The following is a 12020-nucleotide window of genomic DNA, read 5'->3' on the forward strand; positions in this document are numbered from 1 at the left end:
CGGCATGGTTGTCGCATGCGTGGGACTTGCAATAGGCCATGTTGTGTGAGACCGCTGCCGGCAAGCTCCTGATCGAGGTGCTCGTGGCTCACGATGATGATATACTGTGACGGCTCTTAGAATAATCTCGTTGTATGAGTCCGTTTATGACTGGTCCGTCTTGAGTTCGAGTAGTAGCACTAGTACGAGTTTAATTAGCTTTGCACATTAAGTCCTAGTCTTATTAGGATTAGGTGATTTTGGGTGTATATATAGATGCACCAGGGTCAGCTTTTTTAACGTGGGATTTGAGATATTGAGAAGAAATAAAAAGAGAGGCACGACAGGTGCCTCCGGCCAAATAAAATTCCGATCATGTGCGTCTTCATGTGATTGATCTTTAGGCAAACCCAACATTTGGTATCAGAGCGAGGTCAAAGATTTGAAGACGTGCTTGCCCCGGGGAGGCGATGTGCTAGCGCCTCGGGGCGGGCAACAGCGGCGGAGCGACGTCCGCGGATAAGAGCGGTCAATCAGTGGCGGAACGATGTCCGCGGATCAGATCGGGCAATCTGTGCCTGTGCAGTGGAGCGACGTTCAGCAGATCAGATAGAACTATCGTCGCAGTGGACCGATCTCCTAGTAACGGGAGATCATCCTGATCGTCGGAAAGTACTCGACATCGGGTCAAGCTGCGTAAGTGCGTCTAGGTCAGCGTCTGTGAGTCGTGGTTGTGTCCAAGTGCTCGTTTGTGTGGGACTCTGTTGCAGCGGAAGTACGTCACGGTCGAAGGGCTGTCCGGTGAGGTGTATCACTGAGGGCGAAGACGTGCGTGCAGACAAGGTGGCGGGTGTCATCTGTGTGTCTCGACGAGAAGACGGAAGCTCAAGCGTATGGTGGGGCGGTGTACCAGTGAAGGTGAGTTTCTTCAATGAGGACATGTCTCTACGTGGAGCTATGGGTTTAGCTAGCACGTATTGCGCTAGGTGTGGACGGTGTAGTCCATGCGGGAGCTAGCGTGACTGGGATCTGGATCATACGTTTAGTGTAGTCAACAAGTCGTGAAGCTGCGGAGAGTCAAGTTCAGGGGGAGCACGAGGAGACGGCAAGTCAAGATTAGGGGGAGATTGTTAGAATAATCTTGTTGTATGAGTCCGTTTAGGACTTGTCCGTCCTGAGTTCGAGTAGTAGCACTAGTACGAGTCTAATTAGTTTTGCACATTAAGTCCTAGTCCTATTAGGATTAGGTGATTATGGGTGTATATATAGATGCACCAGGGTCAGCTTTTGTAACGTGGGATTTGAGATATTGAGAAGAAATAAAAAGAGAGGCACGACAGGTGCCTCTGGCCAAATAAAATTCCGATCGTGTGCGTCTTCATGTGATTGATCTTTACGCAAACCCAACAACGGGCGAAGAGGCGGCACTGGAGTTGGAGGAGGACGACACGCCCGACGATGATCAACTTAAGGGCGAATGGAAACCCTTGAAATAGTAGCCTGGTTGGGGGTTGCCGCCGGTTCCCAATCCCCATGATGATCCGCTGAATGGCGAACGGACCCCCCCCCCCCCCCCGGAAGCAGTTGCATGGGTGGGGTTTGTCGTTGGCCCCGAAACCCCACGATGATTGGCTGAACGGCGAATGGAACCCTCAGAAGTAGTAGCCTAGGTGGGGGTTGTCGCCAGCCCCGAGTCTGGATAGCCACGAGGATCGGCTTAACAGCAAATGGAACCCCCCAAAGTAGAAGCCTGGGTGGGGTCTGTCACCGGCCTTGAATCCCCACGAGGATCAGCGGAAGGGCGAATGGAACCCCTCGAAGTAGTTGCCTGGGTGGGGTTTGTCGCCGGCCCCAAATCCCCATGATGATCAGCCGAGCAACGAATGGAACCCCCCGAAGCAGAAGCCAGGGCAGGGGTTGTCGTCGGCCTCGAATCCCCACGAAGATCAGCTGAAGGGCGAATGGAACCCCCTGTAGTGGTTGCCTGGGTGGGGTTTGTCGACTGCCTAGAATTCCCACGAAGATCAGCTGAACGGCGAATGGAACCCCCCGAAGTAGTACCCTGGGTCGGGGTGGTCAACGGCCCAGAATCCTCACGAGGATCAGTTGAACGGTGAATGGAATCCACTGAAGTAGTTGCCTGGGTCAGAGTTGTCGCCGGCCTAGAATCCCCACGAGGCTCAGCTGAACGACAAATGGAGCCTCCCGAATTGGCCTGTTGTCGCTGGCGTTGTCGAAGGAGCTATTGGGCGCCGCTAGCGGGAGCTGGAGGGCACGTCGTCACCGACTGGGCATTGACCCGAAGGCGAGCTCTTCCACCAGCATATGCATATGTTGCTGCTGGAGGGCACGCTGACGGACGTCGTAGGTGCTGCTACTTGAGGCCGCAGCTCCTCGTGGTAGTTCCAAGTACAACTTCTCCAAGTGAATATTGTAAACGATCATCAGCCTCTTCTGGCTAATTACCGTTTGAAGACAACGATTCGCAGCGGTGGCAGCAGGACCATGGAGGAGAGCCCAAGGTCCCAGCCTTCATTCTTTCTCATCTTAACCAGCAGGATGCAAAACAGATAACTGACAACAAAAGCCTTGTTTTGGCCTGTCAACAAAGAGATATTGACAATCATCCCGGACATTGGTCCATCAGATCACAGATAATTCATATTACCGATATTCACTCGAGATTCAGGACCAATATGATCTTTACCCCAAGAGACAACAATGTCGTAGCTCATCAATTAGCCAGGAAAGCCACCAAAGCTCCTTATACTCATACACATGTCATTCTATACGACCCCCGTCGGACGGGCGAAAACACAAGGATGGCTGGGATTGACACGTACCCGTTCGCCCACTGTGTCATTTTTGCAAATATAGTCGCTTACAACCCAACGTATGGCCCACAATAGCCCATACGGGCCGCAAGGGGTTGTACACGGATGTATTCATTGGCGTCGACGTGTATATGTATTTGAGGGCGTCGACGTGTATACGTACTCGGACGGCGTACGCCCGTTATGGAATAAAACACGCATCGTCCGCATCGACTGCCCCACGCCTCCCTCTGATCTAACGGGAAAAAAAAACCATCCCGGGCGCACAACCACCTCCGGCAATGAAGCAAACACGTGGAGTAGACGACGCCGTGGAGGTTGTGAAGGAAGGCCGTCGTCCTGACAGATCCAGTGGAGGAGGACGAGGTCGTGATCGTGACAGATTCAGTGGAGGAGGAGGAGGCCATGATCATGGCAGATCTAGCGGAGGAGACGAAAGGCGTGACCGCGTCGGAAAAAGCATCGGCAGGTGCGGTGACGTCTTCGCCATCTGTGCTCGCCACGGGGTCCAATCCCCGCCAGGAGAAGGACGACGTCGGCGTCGGTGTCGACCCCATGCAGCAACCGATCGGCTGGGACTACTCCGACGACTACGTCAGGGCTCCAATCCATCACGGGTCGGTGGTTGAGGACGTCAGCGACGAGCAACCAAAGGTACGAACAAACCTGGTGTTAGTCCATGAGGTCAATGCAATGTTATTCTAGGGTTAGTAGATGCAATCTAGTTTGTCACCGGTAGGGTAAGTCGGATATACTATTGATGTTAGGTTTCTTGTTAAGTTAGTAGGCATGATCCGTGACAATTCGTAGGTGAGGTAAATTATCGCTTAATTTATTTCAGAATCATTTTCTTCGTTGTACATACGATGATTAGCTTTTTCCACGAATTGGATATTCTTGATGATTCGGCATGAATTTACGCGTAATGCAGACGTGTAAGTAAAATTTTCTTGTTGTTGATAATATGCAGAAAAAGGATTCAGATGTCAACAGTGACCAGGAGTCGATTGATGCAAAAAGCCGGCATGTCCTTAATTAAGGCAGTGGAGTATGGAGCGTACGAATACCGTTACGGTGACAAATGGGCGTGCACGTTCTGTCACAAGAGGATCCTCGCAAACAACTTTAAGAGCATGGTGCAGCACGCCGAAGACACTGTACGTGTGTCTAAGAGGGTGCCTCACATTCTAGCAGAACATGCGGCGTTCAACATGTTCTTAAGGAAGATGGAAGTCCAGGAGGTGGATGCGGACGCCAAGCCTTCCAAGAAGAAGGTGAGGAGGGGAGGAAGAAGGGGAGGAAGTGAGAATCAAACCATGAAGTTGTCGTCGTATTTTATTTGCTATTACAGAATTATGGTGATGTTAGCACTTTAGTAGTTTGAAGAACATAAGTATCGTTATGCTGGTTGCATGAACTATTTATGATGTTATATTTGGCGTTTACATGAATTGTGGTGTTCATTCAAGCAGCGGTACCGGTGTCCATATCATTATTGGTGTTCAGTTTGCGCGTGTCTACTTGTGACAAGCAGTAAGAACAAAAAATTTATATTGTTGCAAACCCCGTTTGCAATCTGGCGAAATAAAGTTCGTTGTAGCTGTGATTAAGGCTATACGAGGTAACCCCGATGGGGTAAGATTAAAAGCGGAAACAATATCCCGGCGGTTACGGTCACATCGGGTGCAGATTAACACGCCAATAATCATGCAAACACTTATCATGTGAAGATTTAAATCGAATTAGGATCGAACTAATACTTACCATGTTCATAAATTAAAAGAGCCGATCACACTGGAGAGGCATTAATTTAAACTTTATAAAATACTAATACTAATACTAAGAACTACTTGGACGCGTCTGCACCGTCATCGTCCGCGGCGGCTCCGTCTTCGGGGCGGGAGGCGCGTGGTTGCGTGGCGCGGGCGCTCTCCGCCTCATCCCGTGCCCGAGAGCACATGCGGTCGCTGCTCTCCGCGTCGCCCTCCTCGCCGCTTCCCGCGGAGCACTCTCTGACGCTCTCCATGAAGATCTCCTCCTGGTAGGGGTTGCCGCGTCCCCCAAATCTGCCACGGACGGGGTTACGACCCGGCCAGAAGCCAGGCCTTTGGTTCCCCCGTCTCAGGGCCAAACGAGTCCGGCGCCCCCCCAATGATGCCGCGGGTCGGTTGCCGGAGATCCGGAAACAATTCCTCCAACGCCACCCAGCCGGGATGCGGGGAGACAATAGGGCCAACGCGGCGGCCGCCCGGATTGCCGCATCCCCCAAATCCGCCGCGGCTGGGGTTACGACAGAAGCCAGACCTTTGGTTCCCCCGCCTCGGGGCCAAATGAGTCCGACGCCCCCCAATGAATCTGCGGGTAGGTTCCCGGAGATCCGGAAACAATTCCTCCAACGCCACCCAGCCGGAATGCGGGGAGACAATACGGGAAACACGGCGGCCGCGGGCGGTTGCCGGTTGGGCGGGAGGAGGTGAAGGCGGCGGCGGAGGATCCATAGAGTTCTTGTCGGAGGAGAGGGGGGGGGGGGGGGAGAGGATGCGAGGCGGCTTGTTTCCGGTGGAGGCGATGAGTTGCGACTGCGGGCGGCTTTTATCGGCGAGGGAGGTGAACTGGGGTGGGTTGGGGGCATTAACGCACGAATTGGAACTAAGCGTCGGGAGGTTGGGGGCATTAACTCCTATACTTTCCTGTATTGATAGGCAACACAGGCTCACCGGTTGTCCTCTTCGAAATGTCTATAACAATCAGAGCTTTGAACTATTGAAGCTCTTCTCTGTACTATGTTTTTTTTTTACCGGACTCTGTACTACGTTGTTAATGAGTAAAATCATCCTCTTCACAAAAAAACAAAAGGTAATAAACTCATATACTTCTCTTTTTTTTACAGCAACGTGTTCACCTTCTCTCTTAACACAAACACTACGAATTCTTAATTACACTGTTGTTTTCAGATATCAATTTTTATCTCTTGTTTTTTAAGAGCAAATTTATATCTCTTGTTTTTTTACGCTGTTCTAGGTTTCTCGTGTCTGGGCCTTCCTTGGTTGAGTTATTCGGCCCAACAACGAATAAACACGCACTTGCTAGCTCTGTAAAAGAAAAAGTAAAGGTGTTGCCAGTGAAACGGAGTACGTGGAGAATGTTCATAACTGAATCTCTGCGTACTCCCTCCGATCCATATTAGTTGTCGAAATATTACATGTATCTAGACGCTTTTTATGCATAGGTACATCTATATTTAGACAAATTCAACCATATGTGTTCATCTTAGTATTATACGTAATAATAATATAGACTAAGAGCTCAACATCCTATTCATATCTCTTGTTAATATAGTCGGCTGATCTAAAAAACCGTAGGCATCGAACCCTCTAAAACGCCAACTAATATTGCGACTAATTTGGAAAGCCTTCAATGAGCTATCAGTTATTTTGGAAACCCTTAATTGATAATTGATATCAATGAATCATCTGCAATTTGCAATTACTCGGGGGTGATCACTTGGAAAGTCTATTCCACGGGAAGTTTTTGTGCATTGATCGACATGTGCATTGGCATTGTTTGTAGTTTTGTACGTAGGAGTATGTAACTGCTAGAAGCAAATCCGCCGGTCCTTTCAAATGGATAGACATCACGAATGGATATACATAGATACATGAATGCAATTATTATTGCGATTACGTTCACCTACGAGTTCCCCAAAACAGGCTTTATCGTATACAAATGCAATTATCATTGTCCTTGTGTGACGGTTTCCCCAGAATTGGAGGATTCAGCCTGAAGCCAATCAAACCGCAAATGTTGTCACGTTTCACGAAAGAAGAAAGAAACGTACGTAGCCGCAGATTTCCGTCACGAAAGGAGGAGAAACGGAACCGCTCGCGCCCACGAAAGCAGTATAGGCCAGCGGCAGCGCCCCGAAACTCCGAAAGCACGCGCCGCCCAGGCTCCAGCCTGAGCGAGCGTTACCGCTGGCCTCGCTCGGCTGACCTGACGTAACGCCGCTGCTGAGGTGTCCCGGTGGCTGCGACATGTGTCCACCAGTGGCAGTGGGACGTACGTCGGCGGAGACCTCTTCTTCCTGGTTATCCCCTCCTCGTACCTCGTGAGGCGCAAGACAACTGTACTAGTCCTGCACAAACCCCCGCGGCGACCAGGGTCAGAGCAAGAACAGTAGATCGAACAACGCGTCTGCCCATACTCCAGCAATGGCGGCGTGACGGCGTCCCCCTCACTCCTCGGCTGACAATCCTCCTCGTAAGTCTCGTCCTCCTCCTCTCCTCTCTCTCGATCTCTATCTGCCCTCGGTCGATCCCCCGTTCCGGTACTGGATCCGGTCCCACGAGTGGTTTTGCCTCGGGGGCGCGAGCGAGACTAACGGCGGCGGCCGTGGCAGGAGCTTCCAAAGGATTTTTTTTTTCTGTTGTCTTCTTCTCCTCCGCGCAATCGATCTCTTTTTGTTTACCGGCGCCGGTATATACCGGCGACAGATCGGCCGCCCGTTGGCGCTGGGATCCGTGCGGCGGAGGGGACAGGTGTGGGGGAAGAAGCCGGCGGCGCGAATCCCGGTAGCGGATCCGGCGGCGCGGACGGCGCCGGTGATTCTCTCTCGTTTTGCGTTGGTAGTTGTGCATCTAGATTCGCGCTCCCACAACGCGTGTATGCATCAGTCCGTTCTCTTCCACCTTCTCCCCACAGATCACGCTTCACGCACTCGCACATATCTCCTCGGCCCCCGCGGCAGCGGGACAGGAGTGCGAGCGGCGCCGGAGCCCGGAGGAGTCACTGCGGGCGCATTGCGGGTGCCGGCGGGGCACGGCGAGCGGCGGCAGAGAGCACTGCGGGCGGCGGCGGGCGCGGGACGACTGCGGGCGGCGGCGGAGCGGCTGCGGAGCAGTTCGGCGCCGGCGGAGGTGCGGCGCGGCGCGGCGGCGGAGTCACTGCGGGCGTACTGCGGGTGGCGGCGGGGCACGGCGAGCGGCAGCGGAGCACTGCGGGCGGCGGCGGACGGGCGGAGCACTGGTTTTATCTCTCTTTGCACGAATTTCCAGGCTTGGATTGGAACGGTGGGGATAGGGGTTGCAGTGCGCTCGGGTGTAGCCAAGTCTTTTCGATTTTTTTAGTTACCTTAGTTTTCATACAGGACGATCGATCTTTATTTCAAAGATGTTTATTTGTCATACTTTGGTAGCTCGATTGGGTTCGTTAGGTGTTGCATGCGTGTTTTTTCTTAATTTAGTAATGGCGTTCACTATTTGTCATACTTTAGGCATTAGCCTCGTGAAAGCAGGTGGGGTCAAGATTTGAGTCAGCGGTATCGGCCATTAGCACCCATTTCACGACAAGGTTTGAAATTGGCAGACCTGTTGCTTCGGCATTGAGCTATTGAATCTTCAAACTGTCGGACTCCGAAAGAAGTATGGAAAAGTCACGTTGAACTAAGTTTAGTCTAATGCACCGTCCGGCGTGGTTTTCATCGGTCCGGATGGTTTATGTATCGTTCAATCGAGTCCTTGTAAAGTGTGGCAGTTCAGGGATTAGGCCCTCCCAGCCAGTGCTTAATGGTGCCTTTTCGGTGAGCGATGATGCGGGTGTCGACGGCTGGTGGAGTGGTGCATGCAGGCTGGATCTAGCCGTTGTGGAGGCGGCAGACTGTGGGTATGACTGGATGTTGCGTGCAACAAGAGGTTGATGCAACTCCTAGTATTTGATCAAGCTGTGTGGCCACAACAAGCATGTTGTCTCGTACAATATGTAGATAGTATGCAACCTGCTAGCGAAATTTCCCTCCTCATTGTGGTGTTGCATTCTCCTCCTCTTCGGCTCTTCTTAAGGTCCGGTTTTGGGGGACACCACATATTCCGGTCTTCTTAGATCGATAATAGTGATGCTTCTACTCCTTGGAAGCATCATCTCAAAGCCGACTACAGATGGAGGGACTGGTTGTTTGGTGGCTTGTTCTTCTAGGTTCAGGTGCGCTTGATCCTTTGGTATTTAAACTCATGCAGCAGCAACGACGGTGGCAAGAAAAGTAGGGTCCTAGACTCGCAGTGTGGCCTTCGTTGCAAAGGCTTGCAACTTTCTCCTGTGAGGCTTATTAGAAAAATTAGAGCCTCCTTTCTCTTTAGGAGTTGGCCGGCTATTTGCTTTGGTCCTCATGGGCTTCATATATGCGACAATTGTAGTGGTTGGTCTTGGTGGTGAACTCAGAGTCATTGGGCTGAGTGCGATAGATGTTGACGATGATAGATGGGTTGAGCGCTTCATATATGCGACACTTTGGCTTGTCTATATGGATTTTCACTTCTCATCTAATTTCCGTCTAATCATCTCGACAACTTTGTTCAGCCTAAAAAATAGATGCCTGCAGATTTGCCTCTCGGTTGAACTACAAATTGGAGCTTTATTACTCCCTATTGGATATGTTTTGGATATATATACATAAAAATAAGTGTCACCTTGGAAGTGGTCAGCTTGGTGGCTCTTTCCAGCATGCGTGATCTCATGGTGATAATGCGGCGGTGGCCTGGCGTAGCGTCGTCCCTTCACCGACAAGCGGCGACTCGTCTCATGAAGCGGACTACCAATCGATCCCAATCCTTGATATGGGGCCACTTGGTGCATGTTTGCAAGGAGTTACGGTGGTGTCCTGCTATGGCGTTCTTTGGAGGACACCCTAGTGGTTTCGTACAAAGTACTGGTGGTGCAGCTCTCGGAAGCTAGATTCGTGGTCAAGATGATGACTAGAATACTGCTACTTTATCGGTGCTAGCGCACGCTCTGGCCTTTACTGGTCAAATCCAGCAACGACTTGCGTGGTGTCGTCGTCATGCCAATGTTTTTCATTGGTTGGATGCGGCATCCAGAATGAAGATCCTCTTGTCTTCACCGACACATACCGGACATTTGCAATGTCGGTGCCAGTGAGTTTAATTGTCATATCTTTTGATCTGTCATTTCTATCTCTTTCATGTACTCAGTTGTTGGTTATTTGGTAGTATTGTTGTTTTGTATCAACTTCAATAAAGTATGGATGTGTGCATTCGTGGATCCGGAGGCCGGGAGGTTTCAACTTCCTTTTTGAGAAAAGAAGGGAAAAACATAAACTATGATGACAAAAGCACGATTGTCACCATCGATGCACTCGTGGATATCTTTCGAAGCCTATCCTGGAAGATTAACTCAAAGAAAGTTTGATGCCCTTGAGACCTAGGTACTTCGCCACGACAATGCAGCTCAAGTGCCACGGTGAGCCGTATGCCACAAATGTGTTGGCCATTTTGGATCATCTGACATAGCCTTGTGCTCGACGTTAAAGTAAACAACGCCTTCATTGTATCCAAAAATGTGAGGCGTATGGTGATTGGTGATCATGAATGTGGAGAACACCATCATGTCGACGATTGCTATTTTGCCGTACCTTGCAGTGCCCTTGTGCTCGCTTACCCAATTAACATGATGTGTGTGACGTAGTATTGAATTTTGACTTAGATTTTGTTGCCCAACTTGGAAGTAATATTTCTGTACACCGTACAGATAACCCATGAATCCGTGCCGGATCAATGTGTCCGATTTGGCAACAAAATTTGGTCACAGTTATAAATGTCTGGGTAACACTAGCAATGTTGGCACTGGGATTGTCTCAGGCACTAATAAAGCCATGCTTAGCATAGGCTTCCGCAGCCCAATTGCAACTATTGGTCGACTTCGCAAGCGATAACATCCCCTACTTAATTGTTTGCCAAGACATAGCAAACAAACGATTATCGTCCCTTTCTACGCAACAAATTTTCAAAACGTGCATGATGCATCCATACGATGCACATTATTCTGAAAAAAAAACAAATTAAGCGATGTCAAATCTTAATCCATGGAAGATTTAAGGCATCTGATGCGGCAGACAAACTCGGCAATGAGTGTTCGAGCAACAACGGCAGCCAAACTCGGCAATGAGTGTTCGGCAACACTACAAATGTTCTTCATATGTTGGCATCGTGATTGCCTCACATAACTAGAAAACCATGCCCAACACGAGCTTTCGCAACCAAATTATCATTGTTAGCTGTTGTAGGCAATAGAAGAAATCGATCGATCTCCTGGTATTGGTTGCCAAAAAACATAACAGAATCCTCCTTTCCCTTGGCAAGATTTCCAAAACATGCACCCATGTGATGCACACAATCCTTAATCACACACCTGAATCCATGCCAGTTCAACATAATGCCTTCGATACGGGCAACCAAAGTTAGGCGTAGTTGTCTGAGCAAAACTAGAACATCATAAATTTCTATGCAGCAACCAAAGCTAGGCACAGTTGTCCGAGCAAAACTAGAATGGTCATCATAAATTGGTATTGTGCACGTGATTGTTCACACGCTAAGAAAGCCATGCTTGATACGGCCTTCCACAACCCAATTGCCACTATCGATCGTTGCGGCCAAGTGATGAAATCACTTTTTTTTTAGAAGATGTAGTGAACAAGCAACAATCCTTTTTTTCGTGGCAGAGTTTCGCAAAAGATGCATTCATATGATGGAGACGCTGTGCTTAAATAAACAAACCAGGTGATGCCAAATATAACTCCGTGACCTGTGACCGATTTGAGATGCCCAATATGGCAGCTAATTGAAGTCAGAAGAAGGGTGCCAAGCAACGCTACAAATGTTCGTTGCACCCTGCTCCCATGAATCTGCCACACACCGAGAAGCTAGACCATGCCTAGGAAGGACTTTCGAAACCCAATTGTCACCATCGGTCGCTGTGGGCAAGTGATGAAATGGCCTACTTAATTGATTGACCATAAAAACTTGAGGAACAAATGGCTATCCTCCGCATTTTTAATTACTGACGAGATTTCCCCGACACATGCATCCATATCGATCATGCACCAGTATACACTAACCAACTAGGTGATTCCAAATCGTTATTCCCTTTGTTTCTTTGGCATCAATATTTGCGTCAACACATTTCGTGCAAGCTAAACTAAATGTTTTGCTTTAGGGTTAGTGACCTTTTAAAAAATGGTCTGTGCTGTAACAAATCACTTTGAACTTTACATAGCATATGATTATTTAATAATGTGAGAGTACAAGGAAGACACACATAACTCATGTCACAAAATTAAACGACCTCGCATCTCCTAGACGTATGCTAGGAGATACAGAAGGCATCACCATCCTCACTTAGCACGTCAGTGTTGTCCCA

The 12020-nt window shown here is 49.6% G+C and overlaps 1 long non-coding RNA gene across 1 annotated transcript; it reads left to right on the plus strand.

Annotated features, from left to right (window-relative positions):
- Positions 1 to 6740: 6740 nt before the first annotated feature.
- Positions 6741 to 9833, plus strand: LOC112270013. The gene is made up of 2 exons (XR_002962285.1): positions 6741 to 7073; positions 9283 to 9833. It is a non-coding gene; the product is annotated as an uncharacterized LOC112270013 (long non-coding RNA).
- The last annotated feature ends 2187 nt before the right edge of the window (positions 9834 to 12020 follow it).

The sequence above is a fragment of the Brachypodium distachyon genome, chromosome 1 (genome assembly GCF_000005505.3).
Source record: "Brachypodium distachyon strain Bd21 chromosome 1, Brachypodium_distachyon_v3.0, whole genome shotgun sequence".
Lineage (NCBI taxonomy): Eukaryota > Viridiplantae > Streptophyta > Magnoliopsida > Poales > Poaceae > Brachypodium > Brachypodium distachyon.